The sequence below is a fragment of the Protopterus annectens genome, chromosome 14.part0 (genome assembly GCF_019279795.1).
Source record: "Protopterus annectens isolate FY-2018-M chromosome 14.part0, PAN1.0, whole genome shotgun sequence".
Taxonomy (NCBI): Eukaryota; Metazoa; Chordata; order Ceratodontiformes; family Protopteridae; genus Protopterus; species Protopterus annectens.
This window is the reverse complement of record NC_056748.1, coordinates 438277781-438289877: the sequence shown is the minus strand read 5'-3', so window position 1 is coordinate 438289877 and position 12097 is coordinate 438277781. Positions and strand designations below refer to the sequence as shown.

General features: G+C 45.0%; 1 protein-coding gene across 2 annotated transcripts in view; it reads right to left on the bottom strand.

Moving 5' to 3' along the window:
* JAKMIP1 (janus kinase and microtubule interacting protein 1) overlaps positions 1–12097 on the bottom strand; it is a 2220219-nt gene that overhangs the window by 560600 nt on the left and 1647522 nt on the right. The window lies entirely within an intron of this gene.

Sequence of the window (12097 nt, the reverse complement as noted above, 5' to 3'; positions counted from 1 at the left end):
ACCTGGCTAAGTTGGGAATTGGAGCAGCCAAGCTGCTAGATGGAGGGACAGGAGCGCGGGATGGGGAGCCCCTGACGAGTGAGTCAATAGATCTGGCTCTGGGTCCAGAATCCAGGGTCCCCGAATGCAGTGTGTCTTCAGGAAGGGAAACCAAATTTGACGAGGCCAGAATGGGGCAATGAGGATTATTGTCCTGTGTAGGTTTCTGGCTTTCTGGAGAAACTTTGGTATCAGAGGAAATGGAGGAAATGCGTACAGGAGTCCCGGGGGCCAATCGTGAACCAGTGCGTCCCTGGGGACTTCCCCTGGAGGGGGTAATAGGGCAAAGTAGCTCCTGCATTTGGCGTTCATTGGAGACGCAAACAGATCGCAGGAAGGCTGGCCCCATGTGCGAAAAATCCTTTTCGCTACTGACTGTTTTAGGGACCACTCGTGCGGTAACAGAATTGCTCTGCTCAGCCTGTCGGCTATGACGTTGGATGACCCCGGAATGTGCGTTGCTATTAGAAAGCGACCCGTGGACTCCGCCCACTGCCAGATTCTCATGGCCTCTCTGCATAGCTGATAGGATTTGGTTCCCCCTTGCTTGTTTATGTACCAGACTACAGACATGTTGTCCGTCTGAACTGCAATAGTTCCCAGAGGAAGAAGGGGAGCAAAGTGTTGCAACGCTAGAAACACTGCCCTCAACTCTAGAACATTGATGTGCAGATTGTACTCCAAATTGGTCCATTCGCCTTGGACTGTCTGTCCCTGAAAGATGCCCCCCCACCCTATCAGGGAAGCGTCCGTGGTCACCGTAACTGTAGGCGTGGGTAGCACAAATGGTCTCCCCTTGGAAAGGTTGCACGTTTGAAGCCACCAGTTTAGATGTGTCTTGCATGTTTTCGTTATAAGAATCTCGTGTGTTAGAGGTAGTTGTTGAAATGACCATTGTGCAAACAGTAGCCATTGAAGGACTCTCATGTGCAGCCTTCCCAAGGGTATTGCAATAAGGGAGGCTGACATGAGTCCCAAAACCTTCAGTACCAGTTTTGCTGGAGATTTCCTTGACAAAAGTAGAAGACGTATGTGAGTCTGAAGTGATAGTATCCTTTCTGGGGGAAGTCTTAGAATTAACTGACGTGTGTTTAATTCTGCTCCTATGAACAAAATATTTTGTGATGGCTGAAGCAAGGATTTTCTGAAGTTCACGGAAATTCCTAGATGAACACACAGTTGAAGAGTAAAGTCTCTGGCCTGTAATAGTTGACGCTGGGCGGTGGCAGAAAGGAGCCAGTCGTCCAGATACGGAAACACCTGGAATCCTTGGCGTCTCAAGTGAGACGCTACCACTGCCATGCATTTGGTGAAGACCCTGGGGGCTGAGGTCAGACCAAAGGGCAGGGCTCGAAATTGAAAGTGACTGGCCCCCAGCCGGAAGCGCAAATGATCTCTGGATGCCCTGGCCATTTTGATGTGGTAGTATGCATCCTCTAGATCTATTGAGCACATCCAGTCGTCCTTCTGTAAGAATGGAAGGATCGATTGAAGCGTGACCATTTGGAACTTTTCTTTCCTGACGAAGGTATTGAGGTAGCTCAGGTCCAGGATGGGCCTCCTGTCCCCTGTTTTCTTTGGAACTAAAAAGAACCTTGAGTAAGTCCCGAATCCTTGCTGGTCCGCTGGGACTGGTTGGATGACTCTTTTTTCTAGCAGCTTTGAAATCTCTATAGCTGCTGGCTCTCGCAGATGGGGCGGTACATCTGGGAGTCTTTTCTTTGGAATGGGATGGGATAGAAAGGGTATGTTGTAACCTCTGGTAACCACGCTTTTTACCCACTTGTCTGTAGTTACATTTTGCCAGGCCTGAGGTATAAAGCTAAGCGACCCCCGACTGCCTCCAGAGCAGGACAGTCGGGCCTCCTCTCAGGAGTGCTGGAAAGGTTTACCAGGGAGTGTATCCCTGTCACCTTGATGTTGCGGACCCCCTCTGCCGCCTGGGCGGCGTCTTCCACCTCTGCCCCCTCCTCTGCCTCTAGAGGGGGCATCTCCCTGTGTGCCAAGAAAGCTCCTTGGGGTTTTCGAAACCACATTTTTCCACCACGTTGCCCTTTGGGGTACGGTCTGGTTGGGGTGGAAAAACGGACTCCGACAGCAGAGTCTTTCCCTCCTGTTCACACCGGGTAAGGGTCTCCTTTACTTTGGGGCCAAAGAGAGTGGCACCGTCAAATGGGGCGTTAGTAAAGGAAGACTTGAAGGCTTCCGCAAAGGAACATAAGCGCATCCAGGATTGTCTGCGAAGAGCAATCGCTGAAGCTGCTGCCCTACTCGAACCTTCGGCGAGGAAATCAGCCTCATGGACGAGTTCACAATGGATGTAAGGGTATTAAGTTGTGCTGTCACTTTCTCCGAGACAGCAGCATCTGTAGTACCCTGGAGGGTATCTCCCAACTCTTTGACTAGATCCCTCTGTAGACGTGTAAAATGGGTCAAATAGTTCAGGGATCGCATGGAAAAAGCCGCTGAACTAAAAATGCGCTTCCCGTACCTATCCATCGTCCTAGAATCTTTATTAGGGGGATGGACAGATGAGGAAGACTCTGACATCTCCTTTTTCGTGGCCGCTGCCACCACCATAGCGCCACTGGAACTCCTTTTGTCAGGTAGGACTTGTCCTGAGGTGCCGTGATGTATTTATTTGGTTTCCTTGGGACTGGTTCCACTGTGTCAGGAGCCTCCCACGCCCTTCGAGCAATTAGTTCCATTAATTCATCGAAGGGCGGAGTGACCCAGGAGGAGGAAGGGCGAGCACCAAATGCCTTCAGCAAAACTGACTCATCCTCAGAAGGGGGAAGGGACTGCCAGTCACCTCTCTGTTTCAGGATCTCCAATATGTCCGAAAAAGAGACATCTTCTGAAGGTGACTTAGGGGACCCTTCTGACTCATCTAAGTCAGTATCAGATGTTAAGGATTCTTGTGGAGAATCCAAGTGTCTCCTCTTACACAATCTTTTCCTAGGGACTTCTTCGTGGGGAGCATCCGAAGAAGCCTCCGAGGAAGAGGGGGCACCCTCCAGGGGTGGCTGAGACACTGGTGCCCGACGCTTGGATGTGGCCATGGGTGCAGAGGAGGATAACGGCCCTTTATGGGGAGGAGAGGTTGCTTCCACTGATGTGGTTGTCTGGGTAGACAACACCTTCCTCATTAGGTCGAACGCCCGGTCCCGCGATCGAAGAATCTCCCGGTTCCGAGGAAATGGGAAGAATCCCGACACAGGCACGAAGGCATCGACCCGAGGACGGAGCCGAATCGATCCGCGCCGAGGCCCCGAGGGGAGAGTCGGAACCGAACGCCGGTTCGACTCGGCCCCGGAACCAAGGACAGACCGTCGGCACCGAGACTCCGGTATCGGGTCCGACGGAGTCGAGGTGAGAGGAACAGACCGAGAAAAAGACGGTTCTGGACCCGAGGGCTCCACAATCAGTAGATCAGCCTCTTCCGGCTCCAAAGACTGAACAGGTCTCGGAGGAGGAATGGATGGAGACACCGGGAGGCCTTCAAGTTTCGACACCAACTGGGTGGAAACCGAAATAAGTTTGGACAGGGCCGAATGCTCCAATAACTTCTGCACCACGCGATCCACATCGATATCAGAGAGTTTGGAAGAAGAACGGGTCGAAGGAACCGAAGACGGAGCCGACCTCAATAAGGTCGAAGGAGGGAGCTCCATCACCGCTTCCAAGACTCGAGGCTCAGGATCCGATACCAGTTGAACACTCGGCCCCGAAGTCTGTGGAACCGGTGATCTAACCTTTGCTGAAGAGCTCGGAGCCGATGACTTGGGCTCCGACGTCTTCGATTCCTTAGAGGATTTTGATGCCTGGTCAGAAGCATCCAGAGCCTCCTGAAAAGAAGGTTTTAATAAACCTCTGTCCATTAGTTTCCTGCGCCTATCTGTCATGACCCTCCCACTAAAAGAGTGACAGATGGAACAGTCCTCTTGCAAGTGGAGAGGGCCAAGGCAGTAGACGCAGGAACTATGGTTGTCAGTCACTGACATTTTCTGGCCACACTGACAACGCTTAAATCCTGATTTTACCTTATCAGACATTATAGAAGTAAAAGACAAGTCCAGTAATGCAGTCAAATCCGAGAAAAAAATTGTCAAATCCGGTATAAAAGTCAAATCCTATTAAATTTAAGAAGGGTTGTAGGCCCCGAAAAATTCTAACCGATAAAAAAGCTTAACGGTACCGAGAATTTAACCAGTCAACAACACAATCACACAGTATATCACTGAAATATCAAATAGAATAAGAAAATCCAATAAAATATAACAAATAAAGTTATATCTTAGCTTTAGACGCTCGAGCTAGCTCCCAGCGATGCGAACGCAGCAGCGGCAAACTAGATCTGAGGTAAAGGCAGAGGGGGATTGTGGGTATTAGATTGTCTCGAGCTTCTTCTCGATGCAGAGCTTGCAAGAGGCCGGCACGGAGCCGAGGATCGGCTCCGAACCCATGTGTAAGAACAAACGGCGAGATTGAACACTATCACATCAGAGGTTTGGTAAAACTGCTTTCTATCATAGTAACAGTGTGATATTTTTAGAAATAGCATGTAACAGCACCTGCAAGTGCAGAAAAGAAATATGCAGTAAGTATGATTAGCTTAATAGAACGTGCTTGTTTGGAACAAAAATGATTACACTTCTAAATATTTTTGGCATTGACAATAGGAGCTTGTTGAAATATCATAAACAGTTGAATGTTTACAGATATTCAAGTGAATAAACCTGCTAAGGGAAATGGCTATCACAGCAGAAAAAAGTTAGACTATCCTATCAATGAAGGAACATTTTGGCCTGCTAAGGAACCGGTTTTCTCTGGATAAGATAAGGATGCAGACAAAGAATGCTTCAATACAGGAAAAGAATCTTTCAAGGATGAAGTTTGAAACTAGATAAAAGTGACTATAAAGAACTGTCTGGTGGACATTTTGTAATGCGAGTCATCTGAAGAAGTGTAGTGTATCTGACAGTAATCTGTGTTTTATTTCAATAAATCTTTCAGTAAATATGAATATAGAATTGTAGAGTATCTTAGTCTGTGTAACCAGTTGGTTAATTCAATTTAACAGACGGGTTTGCATAGGTATTTTTATACTCCATGAAGATTTAAAAAAATATATAAATTCCTTAGGTAGACAGCAAATGTTCACAGTGTGATGGAGAAGAAATAAGTAATTAAGAACTTATGTTTTGGAAGTGTAATGAGTCAGTAGATTTAAAAAACTCCCTACAGAATACTCTGCTGGAAATCTTGGGTGTGCAAATGCCTGTGAGTAGGATCTGAATTGCGTAGACATAGTAATGCCTTATTAAGTTAAATTCTGTTGGATGAAAAAAAAAATTTACAAGAAAATGGAAATCAAAGTCTACACCAACTGTATTTGCGCTATTCAATATTATAAGATAGATAAAAGAACTGTAAGAGACAGCTTTAGAAAATGGAAGAAACAAATCACATAGAATGACACAGAATGGATGGTGATGTGTTGCAGCAGTTTACGTTGTTGCCTGAAAGCAAGAGGTTCTCCAATTCAATTCTCGGCTGGGGTGCCTTCTGTGCAACGTCTGGATGTCCTCCCTGCATTTGTGTGGGTTTTCTCCCACATTACAAACACATGCATCTGGAGAGTTTCTCCCCAGGCCTACTCTGAAAATTGGCTTGTTCCAAGTTGGACTTTTCTGGTAAACAAATGTTAAATAAATAAAGAAAATAAAGTAAATAGAAATTGTGGGAACAATACATGCATAATAATGTTCAGGAGGAGGAGTGAGGTTTAAGGGAAGGCAGGAATTCAGCATTTTGTGTAATGTTGGACTGATGACAGTAGCAATGAAAATATATGTGATCTATATTGTATTAAAACTGAAAAATGTTAAAACGTTTTTTATCTGTTAATGTAAACTTGTCTATGTTTTAAGTGATAATTTAATAAAGGTGTTTCTTCTGCAAATGTACTTTATATGGACCTTAAATCTGATTACTCTATGGTGCATCACCTTATATTTATTATCTGCTTCATCTGATCCATTCTGCTATTGCCTTTTTTTATGTAAAGCAAATGTTCTGAGGTCACAGAAGAGTACTGCACAGCCTCTTATATGCCTTGTTAAATACAACAGTGTTCAAAGAGCTGATAGACTATTATGATAAATACAAGGGAAAACTTTTGCTGTTTGATCTGATTAATATATACTAGTGATAAAAAGCTGATTTAAAAACAGATTAATATCTTTATCTAGCTGCCTATATGCTTTCCAGAAATAGAAATATTATTAATGGCAGAGTGGAGAAAAATGTGCATAACTTCTGAATGTTATCGTTTTAGAGAAAGCACATGGTTTTCTTCGCTGTTTTAACATCTCTGTGTGGTGCAGCACAGCAAGCAAGCCCTGCTCCCTCGAGTGCCATCACTACTAACTATACCTCTACACCTCTTAGTGCAAGAATTCTGGACAAAGCCTACAGCTGTGAGGTGGGGGCAGAAGGGCCCAAAAATAGGGAATAAAGTTTAAATGCTGCTCTTGTAAATTTATAAAGTTGTAAGATTAACAGGATTTGTATCAGCATGCATGTTCTGAAGGATATGAAGCCTGAAACTTAAATATATGCCATTATTTAGTTCATAGGTTCATAGGTAGGTACTAAGCTATCAGCCCAAAGGCCTAAGTAAGCCTAGCCAACAAGTTCCCTGGCTTACACCACCCAAGAAAGTTAATTTCTTGTGCCCCTGTCGAGCAGAGCCACAGAAGTGATCCCTGGGATGTATTTCCTATTTCCCATCCACTCATCAAGATTTTTCTTGAAGAGTGCTAATGAGGAACTTTGCTGGACATAGATGGGTAGCTTGTTCCAGAGTATAGGAAGTCTCTGGGACAGGAATCTATCCCTCCAGCATATCCTGTTTATTGTGGTGACAAGGTTTAGGTCCCTAGAGCGTGTAGCTCAGAGGGATTGGGATTTCTTTAGGTGTAGCATGTCCAACAGCTGTGGGTTTAACATAGCTTTATATGTTGGGCAGAGATCTCCTCGGAGTAGGCAATATGCTACAGAGTAAAGCTGGAGTTTTTTGAGACAGTCAGTGTAGGGCATCTGTTTGAGGCCAGTAATCCTCTTTGTGAGGTACTTCTGTGGCCTTTCCAGCTGCTGCAGATGCCTTGCGAGGTACATTCCAAAAGGGGCATTGTACTCTATAATTGGTCTAATGAGTGCTGAGCAGAGGGGAACAATGACCTCTTTTTTCCTGGATGAAAACCCTTTTGTGATTAGGTGTGCCACACAGAAAGATTTCCCGACTACTGTGGCAATGTGATTTTCAAAGGAGAGACTACTGTCCACCTGGGTCCCAAGGTCTCGATCACACATTTGACGTTAAGTAAATTGCCGTTTATGTGGCAGTTCATGGGTACAGAGTTTTTACCAAAGGGGATGACAATGCACTTTTTTGCATTGAGCTTGAGGCCATGCCTCTGACACCAGGCATCTGTCTCAGTGAGGCCCTTCTGTAGGATGTCCACATCATTTGGGGACTCGACTATGGCTCCTAGTTTGCAGTCATCTGCAAACTTCATTAGCCAGAGGCCTTCTGTGTTAGCCTGTATTTCAGAGAAGTAGATACCAAACAGGAGAGGTCCCAGGACTCCACTTGTCACTGGTTTGAAGTCAGATATGGAGTCTGCAACTTTTACAGTGTGGGTTCTATCAGTGAGCCAGTTGGCAACCCATCTTGTGACGCAGGGATTTATACCTAGTTTAGTGAGTTTAGCTATAATTTCAGAATAGGGGATGGTGAAGAAAGCCTTGGCGAGGTCAAGATAGGCTGTGTGAACCACCTTACCCTCATCTACAGCTTTGGTGACTGCCTCAAAGAAGTCAATCAGGTTCAGAAGGCATGATCTGCCTTATACAAACCTAAACTGGGTGGGGTCCAGAGTTTGGAGGTTACCAATGTCTTTGTTTATGAGTTCCATGATGATACGCTCCATGGCCTTGCAGACCAGGCTCGTCAGGATAATAGGGCAATAGTTCCCAGGATCAGTGGTGGCTCCCCCTTTGTGGAGTGGGATAACTGTTGCTGTGCGCCATGCAGTGGGCACAAAGCCTGACGTGAGACTATGATTGAACATGGTGCTTAGGTGGGGAGCCAGTTTGTTCTGAAGTTTGTGTAAATCGCAGCCTGGGATGTTGCCCGGTCCCATGGATGCTGTGTTTTTGGTTTTAGAGAGTGCAGCTTTTACTTGCATAGATGTGATTACAGGGACTCTGCATTCTTCCTGTATAGATATGGGCCCTTTTGGGGGGGGGGGGTAAAGTTAGCACTAAACCCATCTGCCAGGATATTGGCAATATCAGTTGGTTCTGTAATTTTTGTGTGGCATTGTGCTGTAACTCAGAGCAGATCTGGGTGTTGCCATTGAGATTCTTGACATACCTGACATACCATACACAAACTAGAATGCATTGTGGTTGCCCTTAGAATCAGTGCCAATTTTGTTTTCGTAGCTAGCTTTAGAGGATCTTATAAGGGATCTAAGCTTCTTACGGAGGCTGACCAGGGAGCTCCTCCACTCATGGGATTTTACTCTCTTTTGCAACAGTTTCTTCCTTCTGTTGTAGAGTTTGTTTATGGCAGGGGACCACCAGATTGGCTTCCTGTTTTTGGAGGATAGGGTCTTGGTTCTGTTTGGGATAGCACGATCCATGCACTCATGTAAGTGCTTATAGAGTGCATTCTTGGTTCTGTTTGGGAAAGCACGATCCATGCACTCATGTAAGTGCTTATAGAGTGCATTTGTGTAGGATTCAGCAGTAGTAACTGTATTGTCCATCTGCATGGGTGTCATGAAGTTCGCCACTTCTGTCTTAAGAAGCATGAAGTTGGCTTTGGAGAAATTTTTTACCATGGTTTTCTTAATGGTGGGTGAGGGCAGGATGAGGTTATCTGGGGTGATTAGCTTTTGGTTGGATCTGACCAACGAGGAGTTGACTTCAGCTGTGGAACACCGGTCACTCATGTTGGTAATGACTATGTCTAGGATATTGTTGCCCCTGGTGGGGATGTGGATAAGTTGATCCAGGGCATTTGAATTTATGAATTCCAGAAAGCGTTAAGCAAAGGAGTTGGTACATGAGTAGTTTTTCCAGTTAATGGTGGGGTAGTTGAAATCGCCCATTATTAGGGTGTTTGGTTGAACCTTAATATTTTCCAGTATATCAAGAAAAGAGGAGTGGAAATTCTGGGGCATTGTGGGGGATCTGTAGCAAGCTACAATTTGGATTGCAGGTTTGCCCAGAGTTAGTTGCACTTGGATAACCTCGGATGCATTATGCTGCGCAACTAGCCTGGAGGTGTGGATATCCTTAATGAATATGGACACACTTGTGCCTTTGGTGTTCTGGTCCAGGTTAGATGGCCGAAAAGTGTGGTATGAGTTATAGCCTGGTAATGCAGGGGTGCTCTCTACAGCCTTGAACCAGGTCTCAGTCATTGCACAGATATCATGTTCTCCATTTTTAAGGAGTGCCTCGAGTGAGTGCATTTTGAGATTTAGACTTCTAGCATTGAGTAGCATTACCCTCAGTTTTTGCTTGCCTGTTCCTGTTACTGTGGTGAATTTGTCATTTGAACCTTGCCTAAAAAAGGCACTATAAGGGCGGCAAGAGCCTTAGCCAGTATCCGGAATCCCAGGTTCGACAGGTGCAGGCCATCTCTGGCAAAGCATCATGGACTGTCAACCATGTCGTCCCAGACAGACAGATACTGAATCCCCTTAGAATGACACCAGAAGCTTAGCAAATTATTGAAGTCAATAATTTTGTCCTTGTACTGCGGTATCATTCTAGGTGATGGCAGGATGCTACTCAGGGCTAGGGTCATACCTGCCTAGGCTACAAGATCGGAGTGCTCTTCCATGTCTCTTTTCATGTAGTCCAGGGAGGTACGTCTCAGGTCGGTCACACCAACATAGACTACGATAGAGTCATATTTGTACTTGTTGTGGAGTGACCTGAGTGTGTGGGTTATATGGCAGATCCTGGCAGCTGACCATAAACTTTTCCTTGTTTAGCCTGGTGAGTGGGACATCAGTGTGTCTGACTATAGAGTCACCTACGTGTTGGGTACGTTGGTTTGCCTTACAGGCTGTGGATTATTGGCACACTGGGTCTGTGGGCTGTGTGTCACTTGGGTTGTGTTAGGGGGTGGAAGTTGCTTGCGTTTCTGCTTTGGAAGTCTCTGTTGCTTGAGCAGATTATTATTGAGAGCCTCTGTGAATGTTTTTGTGTTTCTATGTGTGGATTTTGGTGGTGTAGGTTTAGTGGGACTATGTGATGAGTGTGGTGCAACTGTTTACCTTCTCCTCTTGACTGTCACGTTCAGTCGTGGTTGGAGAGAGCTTTACCTTCAGTTTGGCTAGATAAGTGCATCGCTCACAGGTTGTGGTGCTGGATGGTAGGAGGAGAGGTCTGTATACATGAGGCAATTGCTACACTGCCTCAAGATGCCCAGATTCATCAGATACGCAGGAGAGAACACTGGTAGCTGACCCATGGACATGCCTGAATAAAAAACTACTTTCCTCTAGACAAGTGAGGAAAGTGAGTATAAGAGCTGTTTTTCTCTAAGCAAGTGAGGAAAGTAAGTACAAAAATTGTTTTCCACTAGGTAAAGAGGAAGGTTGAGTGCTGTAGTAATTTAGAGCTTATTTTGTGCTAACAATAAGTTCTGAACAAGTGCCGAGCACGAATAAGCAAATTCAAGTGCTAAAACTAAGAACCTGTACCTGGATCTTGTGGTAGATAGGTTACCTAGTGCTTACCACTCCCACTGATAAGCTAGAATGCTTCCCTCCCTCCAACACAAAAAGACTTTGGGGACTCAGATGCTTACAAACAATCCTGGATACAGCAAATCTGTATCTGGACTAGACTAGTTGCAGGAAAGGTGGGAAATGAGCGCAAACATGGGCTTTTAAACCAGAAGGTTGAAAGAGATGGAAAAACTGCCCAAACAGCCAATAAACTACAATTTCTGGGCCAGAAACTACTCTTGTGGTAGACAGGCTACCTAGAGCTTGCCACTCCCACTGATAAGCTAGAAGGCTTCCCTCCAACACAGAAAGCCTTGGGGGGCTCAGAAGCTTACAAGAAGTCCTGGATACAGCAAATCTGTATCTGGACTAGACTAGTTACAGGAAATGAATGCAAACATGGGCTTTTAAACCATAAGGTTGAAAGAGATGGAAAAACTGCCCAAACAGCCAATAAACTACAATCTCTGGGCCTGAAACCACTCGTGGCAGATAGGCTACCTAGGGTTTACTACTCCCACTGATAAGCTAGAAGGTTTCCCACCAACACAGAACGGCTTGGGGGGCTCAGAAGCTTAATGACTTCAGTCCTCAGTGACTTGACATAAAACCCCAAATTTTATGACAGACCATAAATATGAGGTAAAAATCTAGACAGAGGAGAGATATATCAACACATACAGAGCTGGCTACTGCAATATCTAAGTAGAGTATTACATTAATAATTTGCTACAAATTCTAACTTGTAAATTGAACTGCCTTTCGTGTTAATTTAATTTCAATTATTTTCTGGGGGTCTGGCTCCATATATTTAGCTAATTTATGAATATAATTTATTTCAATTAACTAGGCTGGATGTACAACATCTCTAGTCCTACTGCATCTCTAGTAGCGCAAATGGCCCAGCTAGTGTACTACAACCAATAATTTACAATCGTGTGCTGTTATGAACCCAACGAGAAGAATAACTGTGAATGCAGCTATACATTTAACAAAAAATAAATGGTAAATACAGCTGTATTATATATCTTAAAATGGCTGCTAAAAGCTTCTGAACACACACACTCTCCTCATAACTTCTCAGTACTGAAACAGCCAGTTACAAAAAGGTTCATAATAAAATGAGACAAACTGTCACTACAAAAAGTGCAGCGTGCACAGCATAGGGTTCCTACAGTGCATCAATAACACCATTGGATGTTTTCTGAGGATGTTCTTCATATTGATTACTGCTGCAG